The 23,958-nt window shown below is 47.9% G+C and overlaps 1 protein-coding gene across 1 annotated transcript in view; it reads right to left on the bottom strand.

The window, feature by feature from the left end:
- The window catches only part of HMCN2 (hemicentin 2), a 196,714-nt gene that overhangs the window by 163,838 nt on the left and 8,918 nt on the right, over positions 1 to 23,958 (bottom strand). The gene's annotated exons all lie outside the window — the stretch shown is intronic.

Genomic DNA, 23,958 nt, shown 5'->3' with positions numbered 1-23,958 from the left:
TATCTTGATCAAATCTTGCGCCCATTCGTACTCTCACTGCCCTCATACATTAGAGACACCTCAGATCTACTCACCAAAATTGAGGGGATTCAACTTGAGTCAGACACTATTTTGGCATCAATAGACGTGGAAACCCTTTACAGCAGTATACCACATGACAAGGGGATTGAGGCTGTGGAGTATTATCTTAAGGCTCGGGGTAGCCACTGTTTCCCACACAACATCTTTTTGGTTAAATTACTCCGATATGTGTTGACTCACAACTTCTTTCTATTTGGTGGTAAGTTCCTCCACCAGCTCAGGGGCACAGCGATGGGGACTCCTTGTGCCCCTACTTACGCTAACTTGCTCCTGGGCTGGTGGGAGGACACAGTGGTGTTTAGGGACGAGGATGTCACATGGTGCCCCCATATTATATTTTGGGGGCGCTATATTGATGACATCCTCGTCCTATGGTCAGGAGGGGTGGATCTATTTAGGAGGTTTGTGGATCACTTAAATAACAACAATCTAAATCTAAGGTTCACCTACGAAGTGGGAGGAGATAAGATTCCCTTTCTGGATGTCCTGGTTTGGAAGAACAACGAGGGGACTTTGGGTAGCTCCATTTATCGTAAACAGACGGCTACCAATAGCCTCCTGAGATGGGAGAGTTATCATCCCACCAATTTAAAGAGGGGCATACCGAAAGGGCAGTTCTTTAGACTTCGAAGGAACTGCTCCTCCCTATCAGATTTTGAACATCAAGCAGGTAAACTAAAACAACGCTTCAGACAAAGAGGATACCCAAACCATGTGATTGATGCCGGATATGAGACGGCACGAGGAATGAATCGTAATCAACTACTAATGGGTAGACCGAAAAAACAAAATGATAATCTAACTAGATTAATCGGTACCTATGATGACCAAAATCAGAAAGTTATGGGTATCCTGAGGCGTTATTGGAGTATCTTGAGGGCCGACCCTGATCTTGTTGGGTGTATCCCTAGATTTCCCTCAGTGACATACAGAAGGGGGAGATCGATACGTGATCACGTGGTCCACAGTCACCTGAATCCCCAAAAGGTGGGAGGTACCTGGTTGGAGTCTAGGAAACCAGGTACATTTAAGTGTAGAGGATGTAAAACCTGTAAACCGATTAACCAATCAAATACGTTCCGTAGCGTGGCCACAGGACGTATCTTTAAAAATAGGGACTTTGCTAGTTGTAGGACAATGGGAGTTGTTTACCTTTGTACATGCAGCTGTCCGTTAAATTATGTAGGGAAAACTAAGAGACAGCTGAGGATTAGGATAGGTGAACACGTAGGAGATGTTAAGCATAAACGTGAGACTCCGCTAGCACGACACATAGTGGAAAAACATGGGGGTGACCTTGACTCGTTCTCGTTCCAGGCTATAGAGACCGTCCCTATCTCTGCTCGGAGGGGGGACTGGGATAGAAAAATACTCCAGCGGGAGACTAGGTGGATCTATATTTTGGGATCCATGTCTCCTTCAGGTCTGAATGAGCAACTCAACTTCACTAGTTTTATCTGAAATAAATATTGTTGTGTTCGCAAGGTATCTAATGATGGTAAACTGACAATGTATAGGTCTTTCATAAGACCACAAAATTGGTTCCCATCTGATTAGGGGAACAATATTTAATGGGTCTTTCAAAGGTAACCCCACTAGCTTAGTGGTGGTAAATGATAATTGTCCGCTCTAGTATGAGACCTTCATATAAAGATTGCCAAAGTCATCTCACCAAGTTCTGTTATTGGAGATGTTTGCTCCTAACTTCTGCCCACATAAATATCTATATTGGTTCCTTTAATAAAGAGAAGGAGCCGTGAATACGAGATTATCTTAATATGGGTAGTTGTAATGCTGAATATATTCTGGAGTGGAATGGCATCTCCGCATATTTAAAAGCAGAGCTTTAGACACTCCTCCCTCTCATCGCGATTGCGCATGCTGGAACGCAAAGCGTTCCACTGCTCAGTGTCACCAGAAATGTCTCCCCGGTGGTAGGAACGGTTATGCGCCTCTCATACCGGAAGTTTGAGGTTCGCACTTGCGATACGTCACATCCGGTATGCGGACATGTGGATGATGGCGGCGAACGCTACTTAAACAGGACAGTGAGACAAGGTAACCCTTAATAGTGAGCGGTCAGGACGGTGCAGCGCACTGTAGCAGCCCCTGGTCCAGAAAATAGCCCCCGGTTTGGTCCCCTGATGAACCCCGGCTTATCTTCCTGGGGGAAACGCGTCGGGATAGGATGGGCAATTGACTGATAAGTACCATTCTTGTACTATCTTCTCTTTATGACCACAATCAAACTATGGATTACTTATATCCCTGCAATTTTTTCACTATGTGACTTATGACTTAATCTGTTTAGTAAGCACCCGTGAGCATTAGTGTGCCTGTATACCTGTGAATATATAGCTATTGTTGTCATTTGATAACTTGAGTATATAACTCAAAATAGTGTCATTATTTCCCACTGGTTATCCCTCTTTCGTGGTACATTGCAATTGTGGCTAAATGATCACTTGCTAGGCGCTGACTAAGACGTCTATATAACACAGTGATCAATGGTATATGGTGACTTGGTTGTAAATTAAAAACAATCACTACCTCTTTATTAGTGACCTTCTGTGTGATATACTGCTGACATTCACCAGATGGGGTTCGGGAGTGCTTTATCTTCCTTATAAGGTGATATTATATAGCTCAATATATGGCACACACAGATTAATTGCTGTTACAAGATTACTCTAAATCTCTGCTCACAGATGCACTTTAGTTATAAGGCACCAGGACTCTCATTCATTGGAGCCCTAGGACATTGAAAAAGTGGTATATGAAATACTGATATATATACCTATGCAGGTGTCATTTTTAAGCATTTTTAAAGCACATTAGCACTTTAAAATTTTGGTGTTGGTGATGGTGTTTCTTTGTTAGTCCCCCTTAGGGTCTTAAGGGAGAGCCGTCGTTGAGTGGGGGCGCCATGTCGAACTTAGGGTGCCAACCTCCGCGGTAAGGTAGGGTGAGTAAGGGAAAGAGCACCCCCTCACTTATTATACCTCTATCCTTTTTAGTGTTAAGTTTATATTGTTAAAATTAACTATTGTCTCCTGACCCAATAGGTCATTTTACCTTATTTAATTAAAAGTTATATTTTAGGGGCATATTGTGGTTCTTTTTTGGTTAATAATACCGCTCCATCTTCGCCTAAAGGTGTTGGGTGAGCATCATGATGCTGTCCTGGCTGGCCATCCAGGGGTTAGGGGTACCTTGGAGTTGGTGTCGCATCGGTTTTGGTGGCCCAAGATCCGACAGGATGTGGTCTCGTACGTATCAGCATGTACCACGTGCGCTAGGGCTAAGACGTCCCGCTCTCGTCCTGCTGGCACACTACATCCTCTCGGGGTACCCAGTAGGCCATGGACGGAGATTTCCATGGATTTTATCACAGATTTGCCCTCTACTGGGAACACGGTCATTCTGGTGGTTGTTGATCGGTTCTCAAAGATGTCGCATTTTGTGTCTTTGCCTTCGTTGCCTAACGCTATGACTTTGGCTCAGGTATTTGTGCAGGAGGTGGTCAGACTTCACGGGGTCCCGTCTGACATTGTGTCTGATAGGGGTACTCAGTTTGTGGCAACATTTTTTAAAGCTTTTTGCTCACGGCTGGGGATCAAGTTGTCGCATTCTTCTGCGTTTCATCCTCAGTCAAATGGTCAGACCGAGCTTATGAACCAGAATTTGGAGCAGTACTTACGCTGTTTTGTTTCTGACAATCAGGAGGAGTGGTCGACGTTCCTTCCTTTGGCTGAGATTGCTATAAATAATCACCGTCAGGAATCGTCTGGGGAGTCCCCGTTCTTTTGTGTTTACGGGCTCCATCCTCAGTTTTGTACTCTGCGTCAAGGGGGTTCTACTGGCGTCCCGGAGGAGGACCAGTTAGGAGCACAACTGGCATCCGTGTGGAGGAGAGTGAAACAGCGCTTGCTAAGTAGGTGCAAGGTACAAACGAGTGGCTGACAGTAAACGTGTGACAGGTCCGGACCTGAGTGTGGGTGACTGGGTGTGGTTGTCCACAAAAAAACATAAAACTCAAGATTCCATCCTTGAAATTGGGTCCAAGGTTTATTGGTCCATTTAGGGTTGCCGCCATCATTAACCTGGTAGCCTATCGTTTGGCGCTCCCTACGGTATATAAAATACACGTGTTCCACAGATCTTTATTAAAAAAGGTGGTGGGTTCTGTGGACACGGCGCCTATGCCACCTCCAGTCTTGGTGGATGGCAATTTGGAGTTTGAAGTCTCCAAGGTGGTTGACTCTCGAGTAGTGCGCCGCACATTACAGTACCTGGTACATTGGCGTGGTTATGGGCCGGAGGAGAGGTACTGGGTACCAGCCTTGGACATACATGCGGACCGGCTGGTCAGTATGTTTCACCGCCACCATCCGGACAAGCCGGGTCCTATAAGTCCTGAGGGCCCTGGGGTCCCTCGTAGAAGGTGGGGTACTGTCATGTTGGACGCTGTTCACACTAGGGCGTCCGACAGACAGCGGTAATTCCACATACGTCCACTACACGCTCAGTGGCGTCGGCTAGACTTTATCCAGCTTGCTCGGGGTTAATCTAGCTGGTAATTTGGTTGGAGGCTGGGTCACGCCCACAGCCTTTAAATAGTCGTGCTGGACTATGGGCGTCGCCGATTATAGCTTGTGCTTAGTGCCTAGTGATTCCGGTCTGGAGTGTTGGTCTTGTTGTAGGAATATCGTATCTGGTGGTGTATTATCCTTTGTCATATTCCTCCTTCCTATTTTTGTATTTGTTTTGCCCTGTGCACATTATAGTGTATTCCTGTGTGTCTGCGGCGAGGTGCGTTTTTCAGTTTTCCCTGTCTGTGCTTTCTGTGGGGATTGGTGTGTGGTCTCTTCACTGGGTGGCGGGTGGTGGTTTCAGCTTAGGGCTGAAACAGGAGACAGGGTCAGGCCTGGCGGCCCAGACATGCACACCTTTAGTGTAACTTCTGGGAAAGGGACAGAGTTTCCCTAGCCTGGGGGATATCGCAGGGGCCCGGGTAACCAGCCTTAGGCTATGTTCACACTTTGCGGTTTTTGCTGCGGATCCGCAGCGGATTTGACGCTGCGGATCCGCAGCAGTTTCCATGCAGGGTACAGTACAATGTTACCCTATGGAAAACAAAAACCGCTGTGCCCACATTGCGGAAAATCCCTTTAAAAACCGCATGGAATTGCTGCGGAAATAAAGAAGGAGCATGTCACTTCTTTCTGCGGATTCCGCAGCGGTTTTCAACATGCACCAATAGGAAAGTGCTGTTGAAAACCCGCAGAGGAATCCGCAGAAGAAACCGCAGGAAAATCCGCAGTGAAAACCGCAGCGGTTTTGCACTGCGGTTTTTCCAAATCCGCTGCGGAAAAGTCCGCAGCAAAAACTGCAAAGTGAGAACAAGCCCTTAGTCTACCCAGTACTCCCGTGACAGCTGCATCCCTCAGCAAGACATCTCACAATTTTGGACTTTTCAGAGCTTGTCAAATCTCTCTTCTGACCCATTTTGCCAAAGGAAAGGAAGTTGCCCAATAATTAAGCACACCTTATATAGGGTTTTGATGTCATTAGACAACACCCCTCCTCATTAGAGATGCACATCACCTGATTTATTTTCCGACTATAAGACGCACTTTTTTTTCCTCCAAATTTGGGAGGAAAGTGTGGGTGCGTCTTATAGTACGGATATAGCATGTGGGGAGGGGGGCAGCAGCGAGTGGGATCGCACTGTTATCCCACTTCAGGATGTCCCCGCTGCCAGAATCGCTGCTGGGGAAAGCACATGGCCCCGCTGATTAAGTGCAGTGAATATTTATTAGCGGCTCCCCGCCCACCGATCAGCTGAGCGGTGAGCCGGGAGCAGCAAATGAATACTGCACTTAAGCAGCCACACACAGTTTCCCCAGCACTGATTCCAGGGAGAATCTGTGTGTCCGGGGGAGGAGGAGGCAGCAGCAGGGGCCAGGAGATCGCTGCATACTTGCCTTTGCTGGACGCTGAGCTGTGCAGGAGGACCTGTGTGATGTCAGAAGTGGGCGGGCTGGAGCATCACATGGCAGCTCAGAGCCCTCCCTCTTCTGACATCATCACAGGTCCTTCAGACTCCCACCTAGAATCTGCAGCTTCCTCTTATGTCCTGCGCTGTGGAAAGGCAACAACAACAGGGAGGGCTCTGTGTGTGTGCAGCCATGGGATGCTCCAGCTTTTACCTCACCACAGTGTAGCTGGCTGCCACAATTAAGAGGTTAGTCTTTACAAAACACAATAAAGCACTCTGCCACTCCTTTGGTGAACTATAACTCCCAGCATGTCATAGGATCTGCAGGACATGCTGGGAGTTATAGTTCTCCCATGGGATTTTAAAGCAGCACTCCAGTGTTATTTTGCAGTGCTGGAGTGGTGCTTTCACTATAAGCCCTGTGCACCCATTCTTAGGGCTCATTTCCACATGCGAGGCACACGTCCGTATCTCGCATGTGGAAACCAAGCTGTGGAGCCGGCACTCCAGAGCGGAGCGTGCGGCCGCATAGGAACACATGGAGCTGCACAGCTCCGCTCTAAAGTGCCGGCGCCAGAGCTTGGTTTCCACATGCGAGATACGGACGTGTGCCTTGCATGTGGAAATGAGCCCTTATACTCACCCTCCAGCGTCTTCATATCGTACTTCACAGACACCACACTGGTCCCGCAGCTTCCAACATAATAACATACTATTATATATAATAACACCACATATAAAAGTATGTTATTTATGTTATTAAATATTTTACCACATTTTTTTTGCTTCAAATATTTTTTTCCCTATTTTCCACCTCTAAAACCTGGGTGCGCCTTATAGTCCGGTGCGTCCTATAGTCTGAAAAATACGGTAATTAGTAGTTGGCTCTCAAGCCTGAACAGCTTGGAGTAGGACAACATGTATAAAAAGTATCATGTCATCAAAAAACAACTTGCCTAATAATTCTGCACACAATGTTTATACGCCCCCATCATCAGCGTCACACTCCTCGTTGACATCACAAAGTAATCAGCATTTCTAAGGATGCTGATCCCCTTGCTGTAGAGCTGCACCTCGTTACATTGTATCAGTGGCTTGCATGCAGACAGTGTCTCTGCACTTGTCTCAGCAGTTGTGCTGACCGTAAGGCTATGTTCACAAGTTGCATTTTTGCTGCATTTTTTCTGCAGGCAAAACCTGCTCTCTTGGCAGTAAAGAAGATGCTTACAAATATCAGGATTTGCTGCTTTTTTTTCTGTGTTTTTCAGAATCCTAAAGTTCAGCTTTGCTTCCACCACAGAAGCATGAACAATGCAAGGTGTTGGGTCACCAAAGACAGATGTGATACCATAAAACCATTTTTATGTCTGAAGAAATAGTGACATTCTGTACAAAAATGTTCATGAGTTTACGAAAAAATACACAATTACAAATGTAACAGCCGGGGGAGGTGAATTGGTCAGGAATAGGATACCGAAGACATTGGCAGAGCATTGAGTTTGTAGGACGCTGTTTACTTTTACTCTTTAGTTGCACCTTGAGTTGATCAGGCATAATTCAATTTCGCACCTTGGTCGGCCTAAGTTTACTTTACACATATCATTAGTTTAATTAAACTGTACTAATCCTAATTGCCATTCTCAGGTGAAGAGGCCAAGACATTATGGTTTAAAATTGGGAAAAGCACAAAAATAAATGTGTTTCCCATACTGCTGTACATGCTTTTTTCACTGAAAAAGCAGCAAAACCTGATGCCTGCATTTTTTGTGTGTTTTTCCACTTACTCATTGCTTTCTATGAGTGAAAAACAGCTGCAAAAACGCTGAAAAAAGTGACATGCTGCAGTTTTAAAATACGCAGCAGTTTTCCAACTCCGTCAGAAAAAAAACCCAATGTGTGTGAATGAGATTTCTGAAATCCCATAGCTTTTGCTGCTACTGTAAGGGTATGTGCACGTCAGGATTTGTTGCAGAAATTTTCCTGAGAAAAACTGGACATTTCTGACAGAAATCCGCATGCGTTTTTTTTTTGTGTTTTTGACACGTTTTTTTTTTCTGCGTTTTTTGTGGGGTTTTTTCCAAATGCATAGAATTGTGGGAAAAACGCGGAAAATCCGCAAAATTTATGAACATGCTGCCTTTTTTTACCACGATGCGTTTTTTTCACGGAAAAAAACGCACCATGTGCACAAAACATTGAGAATGCATTCTAAATGATAGGATGCATAATGTATGCGTTTTTAATGAGTTTTTATAGCGTTTTTATCGCCAAAAAACGCGAAAAAACCTGAATGTGTGCACATAGCCTAAAACGCAGCTTTTAATTTGCATGAAAAAAACAGCAGCAAAAATGCAACCTAAAGAATTCACCAGCGACCATCAAACAAAGCAGCCAGATCAAAACCTCAGATAATTGCTCTGTATTTATAGAAGATAAAGGGAAACTTCAGTGAAAAATAGAATAATTCATGAGGGACTGTAAGGCCGGCGTCACACACAGCGTAGGGAAATACGGTCCGTATTTTACATGCGTAATACGCATAAATTATCCCAAAACAGTGATCCGTATGTCATCCGTAGGCAGGGCGTGGCAGCGTATTTTACACATGTCATCCTCCATATGTAATCCGTATGGCATCAGTACAGCGAGATTTTCTCGCCGGCTTGCAAAATGGACATAGAATGGATCTATGGGCTCAAATATCAAATATTTGTGAAAACTTATATATATATATATATATATATATATATATATATATATATATACCGGTATATGTCAGTGATGTGAGACACATACAGTATATATACATATATTTATATTTCATGCAGTGCTAGATAGCAGAAAAGCCGGAAATTCAAGTGCCGGCTTTTGCTATCTCCTTCCCAAACCCAATGATATGAGACATGGTTTACATACAGTAAACCTTTTCATATCCCCTTTTTTTTTGCATATTCCTCACTACTAATGTTAGTAGCGTGTGTGTGCAAAATTTAGGAGCTCTAGCTGTTAAAATAAAGGGTTAAATTGCGGATAAAAATGGCGTAGCCTCCCGTGCAGTTTTCTCCGCCAGAGTGGGAAAGCCAGTGACTGAGGGCAGATATTAATAGCCTAGGGAAGTACCATGGTTATTGGCCCCCCCCCGGCTAAAAACATCTGCCCCCAACCACAGCAGAAAAGGCACATCTGTAAGATGCGCCTATTCTAGCACTTAGCCTCTCTCTTCCCACTCCCCTGTAGCGGTGGGATATGGGGTAATAACGGGTTAATGCCACCTTGCTATTGTAAGGTGACATTAAGCCTGGTTAATAATGGAGAGGTGTCAATAAGACACCTATCCATTATTAATCCAATAGTAGGAAAGGGTTAATAAAACACACATTAGGAATAAAGTATTTTAATGAAATAAAGACACAGGGTGTTGTAATAGTTTATTATACTCTTAATCCAAATGACGACCCTCGTTCTGTAAAAAAGGAAAAATAAAAAAGCAACAATATCCCATACCTTTCGTCGTTCAGTCTTGTTCCACACTGTAAATCCATCTGAAGGGGTTAAATAATTTTACAAGCAGGAGCTTGCTAATGCAGCTGTGCTCCTGACTGTAAAATCTGGGGAATTAATTGAAAGCAGGGGAACGTAGCTACCTAGACTTGCGGTGCTGCGCCCCCTGCTGGCATAACATCATATGAACTTGAACGTGAGAAAATATTCAGAAAAATTCCCACGCTGGAGTTCATATGAGGTTATGCCAGCAGGGGGCGCAGCACCGCAAGTCTAGGTAGCTACGTTCCCCTGCTTTCCATTCATTCCCCAGATTTTACAGCCAGGAGCAGAGCTGCATTAGCAGGCTCCTGGCTGTAAAATTATTTAACCCCTTCAGATGGATTTACAGCGTGGGACAAGACTGAACGACGGAAGGTATGGGATATTGTTGCTTTTTTATTTTTCCTTTTTTACAGAACGAGGGTCGTCATTTGGATTAAGAGTATAATAAACTATTACAACACCCTGTGTCTTTATTTCATTAAAACTAGATGGTGGCCCGATTCTAACGCATCGGGTATTCTAGAATATGCATGTCCACGTAGTATATTGCCCAGTGACGTAGTATATTGCCCAGTTATGTAGTATATTGCCCAGTGACGTAGTATATTGCCCAGTGACATAGTATATTGCACAGCCACGTAGTATATTGCCCAGTGACGCAGTATATTGCCCAGCGACGTAGTATATTGCCCAGCGACATAGTATATTGCCCAGCGACGTAGTATATTGCCCAGCGACGTAGTATATTGCCCAGTTACGTAGTATATTGCCCAGTGACGTAGTATATTGCCCAGTGACGTAGTATACAGCACAGAGCCACGTAGTATATTGCACAGCGACGTAGTATACAGCACAGAGCCACGTAGTATATTGCCCAGCCATGTAGTATATTGCCCAGCCACGTATGTCACAGGTTAAAAAATAAAAAATAAACATATACTCACCTTCCGAGGGGCCCCTTGTAGTTCTGTCGCCTGTGTTCGGTTCAGGCGGCAGCTTCCGGTTACGAGGGTGTGATGACGTTGCGGTCACATGACCGTGACGTCACGGCAGGCCCTTCTCGCGCAGGCGCGCAGGGCCTGCAATGACGTCGCGGTCACATGACTGTGACGTCATGGCAGGTCTTTCTCGCGCAGGTGCGCAGGGCCTGTGATGACGTCGCGGTCACATGACCGTGACGTCATAGCAGGTCCTTGTCGCACACCAACCTTAGCACCGGAACCTGCCGCTTGCATGGATCGGTCACCGGAGCGTCGGAAAGGCGGTGGAAAGTGAGTATATAATGATTTATTTTTTTTTTTATTATTTTTAACATTAGATGTTTTTACTGCCTAGGCAGCCTCAATAGTAAAAACTTGGTCACACAGGGTTAATAGCGGCGGTAACGGAGTGAGTTACCCGTGGCATAACACGGTCCGTTACCGCTGGCATTAACCCTGTGTGAGCCGTGACTGCGGGAGTATGGAGCGGGCGCCGGGCAGTGACTGCAGGGGAGTAGGGAGGGACTAATCGGACTGTGCCCGTCGCTGATTGGTCGCGGCAGCCATGACAGGCAGCTGGCGAGACCAATCAGCGAATGAATATCCGTGACGGAAGTTGCCGCCAGAAAGACGGAAGTACCCCTTAGACAATTATATATATAGATACTTTATTCCTAATGTGTGTGTGTTTTATTAACCATTTACTACTATTGGATTAATAATGGATAGGTGTCTTATTGACATTTCTCCATTATTAACCTGGCTTAATGTCACCTTACAATAGCAAGGTGACATTAACCCTTTATTACCCCATATCCCACCGCCACAGGGCAGTGGGAGGAAAGTGGCTAAGTGCCAGAATAGGCGCATCTTACAGATGTGCCTTTTCTGGTGTGGCTGGGGGCAGATGTTTTTAGCCGGGGGGGGGGGGGGGTTCTGTAACCATGGTCCCTCTCTAGGCTATTAATATCTGCCCTAAGTCACTGGCTTTCCCACTCTGGCAGAGAAAATTGCGCGGGAGCCCACGCCATTTTTTTCCGCGATTTAACCCTTTATTTTAACAGCTAGAGACCCCAAATTTTGCACACACACACTACTAACATTAGTAGTGAGGAATATGCAAACAAAAAAGGGATGTGAAAAGGTTTACTGTATATAAACCATGTCTCATATCATGTCGCGTTTGGGAAGGAGGTAGCAAAAGCCGGCACTTGAATCACCGGCTTTTCTGTTATCTAGCGCTGTATGAAATATATATATATATATATATATATATATATATATATATATATATATATATATATATATATATATATATATATATATATATATACCTATACTATGTGTAGACATTAATTTTATCTGTTCTATTCTAACCTGTCAGTGTGATTTTACTGTACACCGCACTGAATTACCAGCTTTTCTGTAGAACACCGGTGCGTATTTCTCGCAAGTCACACTGATGGTCCGTGTGTAATCCGTATTTTTCTCGCCCCATAGACTTTCATTACCGTATTTTTTGCGCAATACGCTGACAAACGCATGCTGCGATTTTGTATGACCGTAAATACAGATGCGTAATATACGCCAGATAGAAGCGGCCCCATAGAGAATCACTGATCCGTGTGCAATGAGTAGTTTTTGCGCATCTCATACGTCCGTAAAACTCTCTAGTGTGACGCCGGCCTAACAGAGTCGACACACCTCACATCGCTGCCGCCCGAAGGGGATGTTGATCCCTCCTGACCGTCCACCAGAATCAGGTACCCTTAGCTTGGCTAAGTATGCATGAGTTTTTAACGCCTTCACGACTTTGGGATTTTCCACTTTTGTGTTTCCGTTTTTCGCTCCCCTTCTTCCCAGAGCCATAACTTTTTTATTTTTCCGTCAATATGGCCGTGTGATTTCTTGTCTTTTTCTTTGCGGGACAAGTTGTACTTTTGAACGACACCATTGATTTTTCCATACAGTGTACTGTAAAACGGGAAAAAATTCCAAGTGCGGTGAAATTGCAAAAAGAGTGCAATCCCACAATTGTTTTCATTTATTTTTACCTTGTTCACTACAAGCTAAAACTGACCAGCAATTATGATTCTCCAGGTCATTATGAGTTCATAGACACCAAACATGTCTAGGTTATTTTTTACTTATATGGTGAAAAAAAGGGTCCAAAGTTTGAAAACCAAAAAAAAAAGTCATTTTACAAGACCCGTAAGGTTTTAACATTTTACTGTAATGTTGCGGTGACCCTCCCCCCAAAAAAAATAAATAAATTGGGTTTTGATTTTTTTTTCATTACTCCATTTACCGATCGGATTAATTCTTTTTATATCTTGATAGATCGGACATTATTCAAATATGTGTATTTTTTATTTATTGTTTTATCTTGAATGGGGCAAAAGGGGGGTGATTTGAACCTTTATATTTTATATATAGTTTTAAAAACAATTGTTTTTACTTTTCACTGGTTTCAATAGTCTCATTAGGAGACTTGAAGCTGTGATCATCTCATAGCTTGAGCTATACATAGCACAAATCATGATTTGCTATGAATGCCGGTCATGGACCGGAGTCCATAGCAGATCAGCAATGATAAGCACAGGGGTCTTCTACAGACTGCCAGTTGTCATGCCAACCCATCAGTGCTCCGGCAAGAAGGGCGGCGATATGGGCAGGACTAGTGACGCGCCTATGGCCAGCGCAAGTTAAATGCCGCTGTCAGACATTGACAGCGGCATTTAACTAGTTAACAGCCGTGGGTGGATCGCGATTCCACCCACGGCTGCTAGGACCACATGACAGATGATCAAATCATCCGCATAATAATAATAATAATAATAATAATTTTATTTATATAGCGCCAACATATTCCGCAGCGCTTTACAGCTTATAGAGGGGACTTATACAGACAACAGACATTACAGCATAACAGAAATCACAGTTCAAAACAGATACCAGGAGGAATGAGGGCCCTGCTGCTCGCAAGCTTACAATCTATGAGGAAAAGGGGAGACACAAGAGGTGGATGGTAACAATTGCTTTAGTTATTTGGACCAGCCATGGTGTAAGGCTCGGGTGTTCATGTAAAGCTGCATGAACCAGTTAACTGCCTAAGTATGTAACAGTACAGACACAGAGGCTATTAACTGCATAAAGTGTATGAGAACATGATGGAGGAACGTGATTATGTTGTTGTTTTTTATTAATAGGCCACACAGGGATAATTAGGTTAATGCGTTGAGGCGGTAGGCCAATCTGAACAAATGAGTTTTTAGTGCACGCTTAAAACTGTGGGGATTGGGGATTAATTGTATTAACCTAGGTAGTGCATTCCAAAGAATCGGCGCCGCACGTGTAAAGTCTTGGAGACGGGAGTGGGAGGTTCTGATTATTGAGGATGCTAACCTGAGGTCATTAGCAGAGCGGAGGGCACGGGTAGGTTGGTAGACTGAGACCAGAGAGGAGATGTAGGGTGGTGCTGAGCCATGGAGTGCTTTGTGGATGAGGGTAGTAGTTTTGTACTGGATTCTGGATTGGATGGGTAGCCAGTGTAATGACTGGCACAAGGTAGAGGCATCGGTGTAACGGTTGGCAAGGAATATGATCCTGGCAGCAGCATTCAGGACAGCATAGAAGGGAACACACGAGCTATGATGCATATATATGTCATAGCTTGTGAAGGAGTTAATAGGGAAAGGTGAGGAAGCTTCTGTTAGAATACTCCATCCTCCTCCTGACTTCTCTGTCCTCCTCCAGATTCCTCTGTCCTTCTCACTCCAGACCCCTCTGTGCTCCTCACTTCAAATCCCTTTGCCCTCCTCCTCCAGACCCCTATGTCCTCCTTTTCCTTCAGACCCCTCTGTCCTTCTCCTCCTCCTAACCCATATAACTACCTCCTCCAGACTCCTCCTCATTCCAGACTCCTCTGTCCTCCTCTTCCAGCAGAACCATCTGTCTTCCTCCTCACTTCAAAGCTCTCTGTCCTCCTCCTCCAAACTCCTCTGTTCTTCATCTCATTCCAGACCCTTTGGTCCTCCTGCAGACTTCTTTGTCTGTTGACAGTTCTTCATCCTTCAGACTTCTTTGTCCTCCTGCTCCTTCAGATTCCTCATTTTTTCCACCTTACTCCAGACCTTCACTACTTCTCCTTTAAACTTCTTTGTCCTCCTTTTTACTAAAGACTCTCTGTCCTCCTACTGCAGACTCCTTTTTTCGCCCTCCTTCAGACTCCTAAATCCCCTTCCTTCAGACTTCTCTGTCCCCATCCTGTAGATTCCTCTGCCCTCCTCCTCCAGACTTCTCTGTCTCCTTTCTCCAGATTCCCCTCCTTCAGACTTATCTGTCCACCTCCTACAGACTCCTCTTTCCACCTCCTAGACTCCTCTTTCCACCTCCTTGAGACTCCTCTTTCCACCTCCTTGAGACTCCTCTTTCCACCTCCTTGAGACTCCTCTGTCCTCCTTCTACAGACTTCTCTGTCCTCCTTCTACAGACTTCTCTGACTCCCTCGAGACTCCACTGTCCTCTACCTCCAGACCCCTCTGACCCTCTCCTCCTCCAGATCCCTCTATCCTACTCCTCACCCCCCTGTCCTTTTCCTTACTTCAGACCCCTGTCCTCCTCACTCCAGACCCCATGTCCTCCTTCTACAGATTCCTCTGTCCTCCTCACTCCAAACTCCTCTGTCCTCCTCACTCCAAACTCCTCTGTCCTCCTCACTCCAAACTCCTCTGTCAGCAGCTTATCTCCTGATAGGGCATTGAATCAAACCATGCTGGATTGTTTTTTTTCCCCGGATACGGAGGAGAGTATGTCGGATCCCATACAACTAATCCACTTTTTTTCTAAACATTTCCTCCTTTTTCATGTTTTAAACATATGGTTCAATTACAACCAAAGTAATGATATTCCCATCTGCACACAGAGTGGACAGTAGTGGCAGAGAATCCCAGCTGGCCGCAGACCAGGAGAGTTGAATGAACACCAGGACCCATCAGTATAATTGTGCGCACGGATCATTATGGGGGTATGTGCACACGTTGCGGATTTTGCTGCGGATCTGCAGCGGATTGGCCACTGCGGATTCGCAGCAGTTTTCCCTGAGTTTACAGTACCATATAAACCTATGAAAACAAAATCCGCAGTGCACATGCTGCAGAAAAAAAAGCGCAGAAACATAGCTTTGTTTATTCCGCAGCATGTCAATTCTTTGTGCGGATTCCGCAGCGGTTTACACCTGCTCCTCAATAGGAATCTGCAGGTGTAAAAGCGCAGGTGGAATCCACAAAAAAATCACGGTAAATCCACGGTAATTCCGCAGGTAATCCGCAGTGCGGTTTACCTGCGGATTTACCAACATCAGTCCAGAAAAATCCGCACCACTTTCCGCAACGTGTGCACGTGGCCTCAGGTTGAGTTCACACTAGGCGTTTTTTCAGCATTTTTTTTTTTTTTCCGCAACAAAACCCGATCTCATAGCAGGAAAGAAGCTGTAGAAAATAGTCGGTTTTCCTTGCGATTTTTTGCGGAATTTTGGCATGCTAGATTTGTCTCTTGGGCATGCTGATAAAGTTTAGTGTTGAAAAAAAAAGTCCTATTCCATAGAATGAGGTTTTGGCACAAAAAAAATGCAGCAAAACCTGATACCTGCATATTTTGTGCTTTTTTTTCACCATCCATTCAAGTCAATGGGTGATAACGCCGAAAGTAGTGGCATGCTCTTTGTTTAAAAAACCATGCAAAGCACAAAATACTGATGACAAAAAACAACATGTGTACATGAGATTTCTGAAACCTCATAGGCTTTGCTGGTACTTAAAAACGCAACTGAAAATTAGCATTAAAAAAACGCAGCAAAAACACCTAGTATGAACTTATTCTACAGCGGAGGAAAGGACGGAGGTGAAGAGTTGTGCGGAGGAGGGCGATTCAGCGAGTGGACTCTCAGTGTGGGCGGTGGGGGAAGAATGTGGCAATGTAGGTTCCTCAGACCACTCCTGGGTGACCATTATCTTGCGGAAAGAGGCACTGCCATCAGATGATCCCACTACCATGTGGTGGGACTGTATACTGTATAGGTCGCTGGTACGTGTCACATCCACCTGCTGCCAGCAGAACATCGCCCCATGACCCAGTAGAACATCGCCCCATGATCCAGCAGAACATCGCCCCATGACCCAACAGAACATCCCCTGTCACCCAGTAGGACATTGCCCCAGTCATCCTACAGAACATCCCCCTGTCACCCAGCAGAACATCCCCCCTTCACCCTGCAGAACATCGCACCATGACCCAGAACATCGCCCCGTCACCCAGCAGAACATCACAGGTCACCCAGAAGAACATCGCCTCATCCCTCAGCAGAACATCGCCCCATGACCCAGGAGAATATCGCCCCATGACCCAGCAGAACATCGCCCCATGACCCAGCAGAACATCGTCCCATCACCCAGTAGAACATACCTCGTCACCCAGCAGAACATCACCCCATCACCCAGTAGAACACCGCCCCAGTCATCCTACAGAACATCCCCCCAGTAACCCAGCAGAACATCGCCCCATGACCCAGCAGAACATCCCGTCACTCAGTAGAACATCCCCGATCATCCAGCAGAACATCGCCCCATCCCTCAGCAGAACATCGCCCCGTCCCTCAGCAGAACATCGCTCCATCACCCAGAAGAACATCGCCCCATGACCCAGCAGAACATCGCCCCATCACCCAGTAGAACATCCCCGTCACCCAGCAGAACATCGCCCCATCACCCAGTAGAACATCGCCCCAGTCATCCTACAGAACATCCCCCCCGTAACCCAGCAGAACATCGCCCCATGAGCCAGCAGAACATCCCCGGTCACCCAGTAGATCATCTCCGGTCACCCAGCAGAACATCGCCCCGTCCCTCAGCAGAACATCGCCCCGTCCCTCAGCAGAACATCGCCCCGTCCCTCAGCAGAACATCGCTCCATCACCCAGCAGAACATCGCCCCAGTCATCCCACAGAACATCCCCCCGTCACCCAGCAGAACATCCCCCCCATCACCCAGCAGAACATCGCCCCATGACCCAGCAGAACATCGCCCCATGACCAGCAGAACATCGCCCCATGACCCAGAACATCGCCCGATGACCCAGCAGAACATTGCCCCATGACCCAGCAGAACATTGCCCCATGACCCAGAACATTGTCACATGACCCAGCAGAACATCCCCCATCATCATGCAGAACATCGCCCCGTCACCCAGCAGAACATCGCCCCGTCAACCGGTAGAACATCGCCCGAGTCATCCTAAAGAACATCCCCCGTCACCCAGAAGAACATCGCCCCATGACCCAGCAGAACATCGCCCCATGACCCAGTAGAACATCGCCCCATGACGCAGCAGAACATACCCCGTCACCCAGAACATCCCCTGTCACCCGGCAGAACATCCCCTTCACCCAGCAGAACATCGCCCCTACCCCCAGCAGAACATCGCCCCATCACCCAGAACATCGCTCCAGTCATCCTACAGAACATTCCCCGTCACCTAGCAGAACATCGCCCCATGACCCAGCAGAACATCGCCCCATGACCCAGCAGAACATTGCCCCATGATCCAGCGGAACATCGCCCCATGACCCAGCAGAACATCGCCCCATGACCCAGTAGAACATCCCCCATCATCCAGCAGAACATCGCCCCATCACCCAGCAGAACATCGCCCCAGTCATCCTACAGAACATCCCCCGTCACCCAGCAGAAAATCCCCGTCACCCAGCAGAACATCGCCCCTTCACCCAGCAGAACATCGCCCCATTACCCATTAGAACATCGCCCCAGTCATCCTACAGAACATCGCCTCATGACCCAAGCAGAACATCGCCCCATGACCCAGCAGAACATCGCCCCATGACCCAGCAGAACATCGCCCCATGACCCAGCAGAACATCGACCCATGACCCAGCAGAACATCGCCCCATGACCCAGCAGAACATCGCCCCATGACCCAGCAGAACATCGCCCCATGACCAGCAGAACATTGCCCCATGACCCAGCAGAACATTGCCCCATGACCCAGAACATTGTCACATGACCCAACAGAACATCCCCCATCATCATGCAGAACATCGCCTCGTCAACCGGTAGAACATCGCCCGAGTCATCCTAAAGAACATCCCCCGTCACCCAGAAGAACATCGCCCCATGACCCAGCAGAACATCGCCCCATGACCCAGTAGAACATCGCCCCATGACGCAGCAGAACATACCCCGTCACCCAGAACATCCCCTGTCACCCGGCAGAACATCCCCTTCACCCAGCAGAACATCGCCCCTACCCCCAGCAGAACATCGCCTCATCACCCAGAACATCGCCCCATCACCCAATAGAAAATCGCCCCAGTCATCCTACAGAACATTCCCCGTCAGCTAGCAGAACATCGCCCCATGACCCAGCAGAACATTGCCCCATGACCCAGCAGAACATTGCCCCATGACCCAGCAGAACATCCCCCATCATCATGCAGAACATCGCCCCGTCACCCAGCAGAACATCGCCCCGTCAACCGGTAGAACATCGCCCGAGTCATCCTAAAGAACATCCCCCGTCACCCAGAAGAACATCGCCCCATGACCCAGCAGAACATCGCCCCATGACCCAGCAGAACATCGCCCCATGACCCAGCAGAACATCGCCCCATGACCCAGCAGAACATTGCCCCATGATCCAGCGGAACATCGCCCCATGACCCAGCAGAACATCGCCCCATGACCCAGTAGAACATCCCCCATCATCCAGCAGAACATCGCCCCATCACCCAGCAGAACATCGCCCCAGTCATCCTACAGAACATCCCCCGTCACCCAGCAGAACATCCCCGTCACCCAGCAGAACATCGCCCCTTCACCCAGCAGAACATCGCCCCATTACCCATTAGAACATCGCCCCAGTCATCCTACAGAACATCGCCTCATGACCCAAGCAGAACATCGCCCCATGACCCAGCAGAACATCACCCCATGACCCAGCAGAACATCGACCCATGACCCAGCAGAACATCGCCCGATGACCCAGCAGAACATCGCCCCATGACCCAGCAGAACATCCCGTCACTCAGTAGAACATCCCCGATCATCCAGCAGAACATCGCCCCGTCCCTCAGCAGAACATCGCCCCGTCCCTCAGCAGAACATCGCCCCATCACCCAGTAGAACATCCCCGTCACCCAGCAGAACATCGCCCCATCACCCAGTAGAACATCGCCCCAGTCATCCTACAGAACATCCCCCCCGTAACCCAGCAGAACATCGCCCCATGAGCCAGCAGAACATCCCCGGTCACCCAGTAGATCATCTCCGGTCACCCAGCAGAACATCACCCTGTCCAACAGCAGAACATCGCCCCATCCCTCAGCAGAACATCGCCCCGTCCCTCAGCAGAACATCGCCCCGTCCCTCAGCAGAACATCGCCCCGTCCCTCAGCAGAACATCGCTCCATCACCCAGCAGAACATCGCCCCAGTCATTCCACAGAACATCCCCCCGTCACCCAGCAGAACATCCCCCCCATCACCCAGCAGAACATCGCCCCATGACCCAGCAGAACATCGCCCCATGACCAGCAGAACATCGCCCCATGACCCAGAACATCGCCCGATGACCCAGCAGAACATTGCCCCATGACCCAGCAGAACATTGCCCCATGACCCAGAACATTGTCACATGACCCAGCAGAACATCCCCCATCATCATGCAGAACATCGCCCCGTCACCCAGCAGAACATCGCCCCGTCAACCGGTAGAACATCGCCCGAGTCATCCTAAAGAACATCCCCCGTCACCCAGAAGAACATCGCCCCATGACCCAGCAGAACATCGCCCCATGACCCAGTAGAACATCGCCCCATGACGCAGCAGAACATACCCCGTCACCCAGAACATCCCCTGTCACACGGCAGAACATCCCCTTCACCCAGCAGAACATCGCCCCTACCCCCAGCAGAACATCGCCCCATCACCCAGAACATCGCCCCAGTCATCCTACAGAACATTCCCCGTCACCTAGCAGAACATCGCCCCATGACCCAGCAGAACATCGCCCCATGACCCAGCAGAACATTGCCCCATGATCCAGCGGAACATTGCCCCATGACCCAGCAGAACATCGCCCCATGACCCAGTAGAACATCCCCCATCATCCAGCAGAACATCGCCCCATCACCCAGCAGAACATCGCCCCAGTCATCCTACAGAACATCCCCCGTCACCCAGCAGAACATCGCCCCTTCACCCAGCAGAACATCGCCCCAGTCATCCTACAGAACATCGCCTCATGACCCAAGCAGAACATCGCCCCATGACCCAGCAGAACATCGCCCCATGACCCAGCAGAACATCGCCCCATGACCCAGCAGAACATCGCCCCATGACCCAGCAGAACATCGCCCCATGACCCAGCAGAACATCGCCCCATGACCCAGCAGAACATTGCCCCATGATCCAGCGGAACATCGCCCCATGACCCAGCAGAACATCGCCCCATGACCCAGTAGAACATCCCCCATCATCCAGAACATCGCCCCATCACCCAGCAGAACATCGCCCCAGTCATCCTACAGAACATCCCCCGTCACCCAGCAGAACATCGCCCCTTCACCCAGCAGAACATCGCCCCATTACCCATTAGAACATCGCCCCAGTCATCCTACAGAACATCGCCTCATGACCCAGCAGAACATCGCACCATTACCCAGAACATCGCCCCATGACCCAGCAGAACATTGCCACATGACCTAGCAGATCATCCCCCGTCATCATGCAGAACATATGTCTATCATCCAGCAGAAAATCCCCCATCACTCCGTATCATTCCCACAAGACCCTCCATATACTGGGGACACCCAACAAGAGCCGCTGTATACTATTTACTTTGTTATTCACATCACCTATGGGCGGATTTAATTATTTATGATTAATAATGCTGGCACCGCTCCCTACACTCCTGATGGCCAATAGCTCTCACCACTGTAGCCATGGTAACTGCAGGACTCACCACAGGAACATGCCATGCGATCAGCTGACCAATCAGAAAGCCACACACAGGTGAGGAGCGAGGGGCGGGGCTTGTCTGTGAGAAGGCGGGAAAGACTTAGAGACCAGATCACACACACTACAGATACAGGGGGGCCCCGGACAGGAGGGGCTCACACACACTACAGATACAGGGGGGCCCCGGACAGGAGGGGCCCTCACCTCCTGGGCCCCTGCAGCTGCACAGGTTGCTCCATTGGTCTGCCTGCCCCTGGATATAATCTATGTGTACACTGTATACAGATACCAGTCATATATCATCGCCCATACACTATCATACCTCCCAACTTTTGAAGATGGGAAAGAGGGACAAAGTTTGCGGCGCGCTTTGCGCGCCGCGGCAAATTTTAGGCCACGCCTCTGACCACACCCATTCATAATTAGTCACACCCATATCCACATCCCAACCACACCCATTTAGCACTGCCGATCACACTGTTTCATATACAATAATTATAAACAAAAAAATATGGCCACACAGTGCCCCATACTGTATAATGGCCACACATGATGCTCCATACTGTATAATGAACACACATGACGCTCCATACTGTATAATGGCCACACATGATGCTCCATACTGTATAATGAACACACATGATGCTCCATACTGTATGACCGCACATGATGCTCCATACTGTATAATGACCGCACATGATGCTCCATACTGTATAATGACCCCACATGATGCTCCATACTGTATAATGGCCGCACATGATGCTCCATACTGTATAATGAACACACATGATGCTCCATACTGTATGACCGCAAATGATGCTCCATACTGTATAATGACCGCACATGATGCTCCAGACTGTATAATGACCGCACATGATGCTCCATACTGTATAATGACCCCACATGATGCTCCATACTGTATAATGACCGCACATGATGCTCCATACTGTATAATGACCGCACATGATGCTCCATACTGTATGACCGCAAATGATGCTCCATACTGTATAATGACCGCACATGATGCTCCAGACTGTATAATGACCGCACATGATGCTCCAGACTGTATAATGACCGCACATGATGCTCCAGACTGTATAATGACCGCACATGATGCTCCAGACTGTATAATGACCGCACATGATGCTCCAGACTGTATAATGACCGCACATGATGCTCCAGACTGTATAATGACCGCACATGATGCTCCATACTGTATAATGGCCGCACATGATGCTCCATACTGTATAATGGCCACACATGATGCTCCATACTGTATAATGGCCGCACATGATGCTCCATACTGTATAATGGCCACACATGATGCTCCATACTGTATAATGACCGCACATGATGCTCCATACTGTATAATGACCGCACATGATGCTCCATACTGTACAATGACCGCACATGATGCTCCATATTGTATAATGACCGCACATGATGCTCCATACTGTATAATGACCGCACATGATGCTCCATACTGTATAATGGCCACACATAATGCTCCATACTGTATAATGACCGCACATGATGCTCCATACTGTATAATGACCGCACATGATGCTCCATATTGTATAATGACCACACATGATGCTCCATACTGTATAATGACATACAGGCACGCAGCTCACACACAGGCACGCAGCTCACACGCACGCAGCTCACAAACACATGCAGCTTTGACACAAATGCATCACACACGCAGCCATCACACACACACGCAGCCATCACACACACACACACGCAGCCATCACACACACACACACGCAGCCATCACACACACACACGCAGCCATCACACACACACACACACGCAGCCATCACACACACATGCAGCCATCACACACACACGCAGACATCACACACGCAGCCATCACACACACACACACACGCAGCCATCACACACACACGCAGCCATCACACACACGCAGCCATCACACACACACAGCCATCACACACACACAGCCATCACACACACACAGCCATCACACACACACAGCCATCACACACACACAGCCATCACACACACGCAGCCATCACACACACACAGCCATCACACACACACGCAGCCATCACACACACGCAGCCATCACACACACGCAGCCATCACACACACGCAGCCATCACACACACGCAGCCATCACACACACACACGCAGCCATCACACACACACGCAGCCATCACACACACAGCCATCACACACACACACGCAGCCATCACACACACACACACACGCGCAGCCATCACACATGCAGCCATCACACACACACGCAGCCATCACACACACACACGCAGCCATCACACACACACACGCAGC

The sequence above is a fragment of the Ranitomeya variabilis genome, chromosome 2 (assembly GCF_051348905.1).
Source record: "Ranitomeya variabilis isolate aRanVar5 chromosome 2, aRanVar5.hap1, whole genome shotgun sequence".
Lineage (NCBI taxonomy): Eukaryota > Metazoa > Chordata > Amphibia > Anura > Dendrobatidae > Ranitomeya > Ranitomeya variabilis.
Note: the sequence above shows the minus strand (reverse complement) of the source record. Positions and strands in the feature narration are given on the sequence as shown.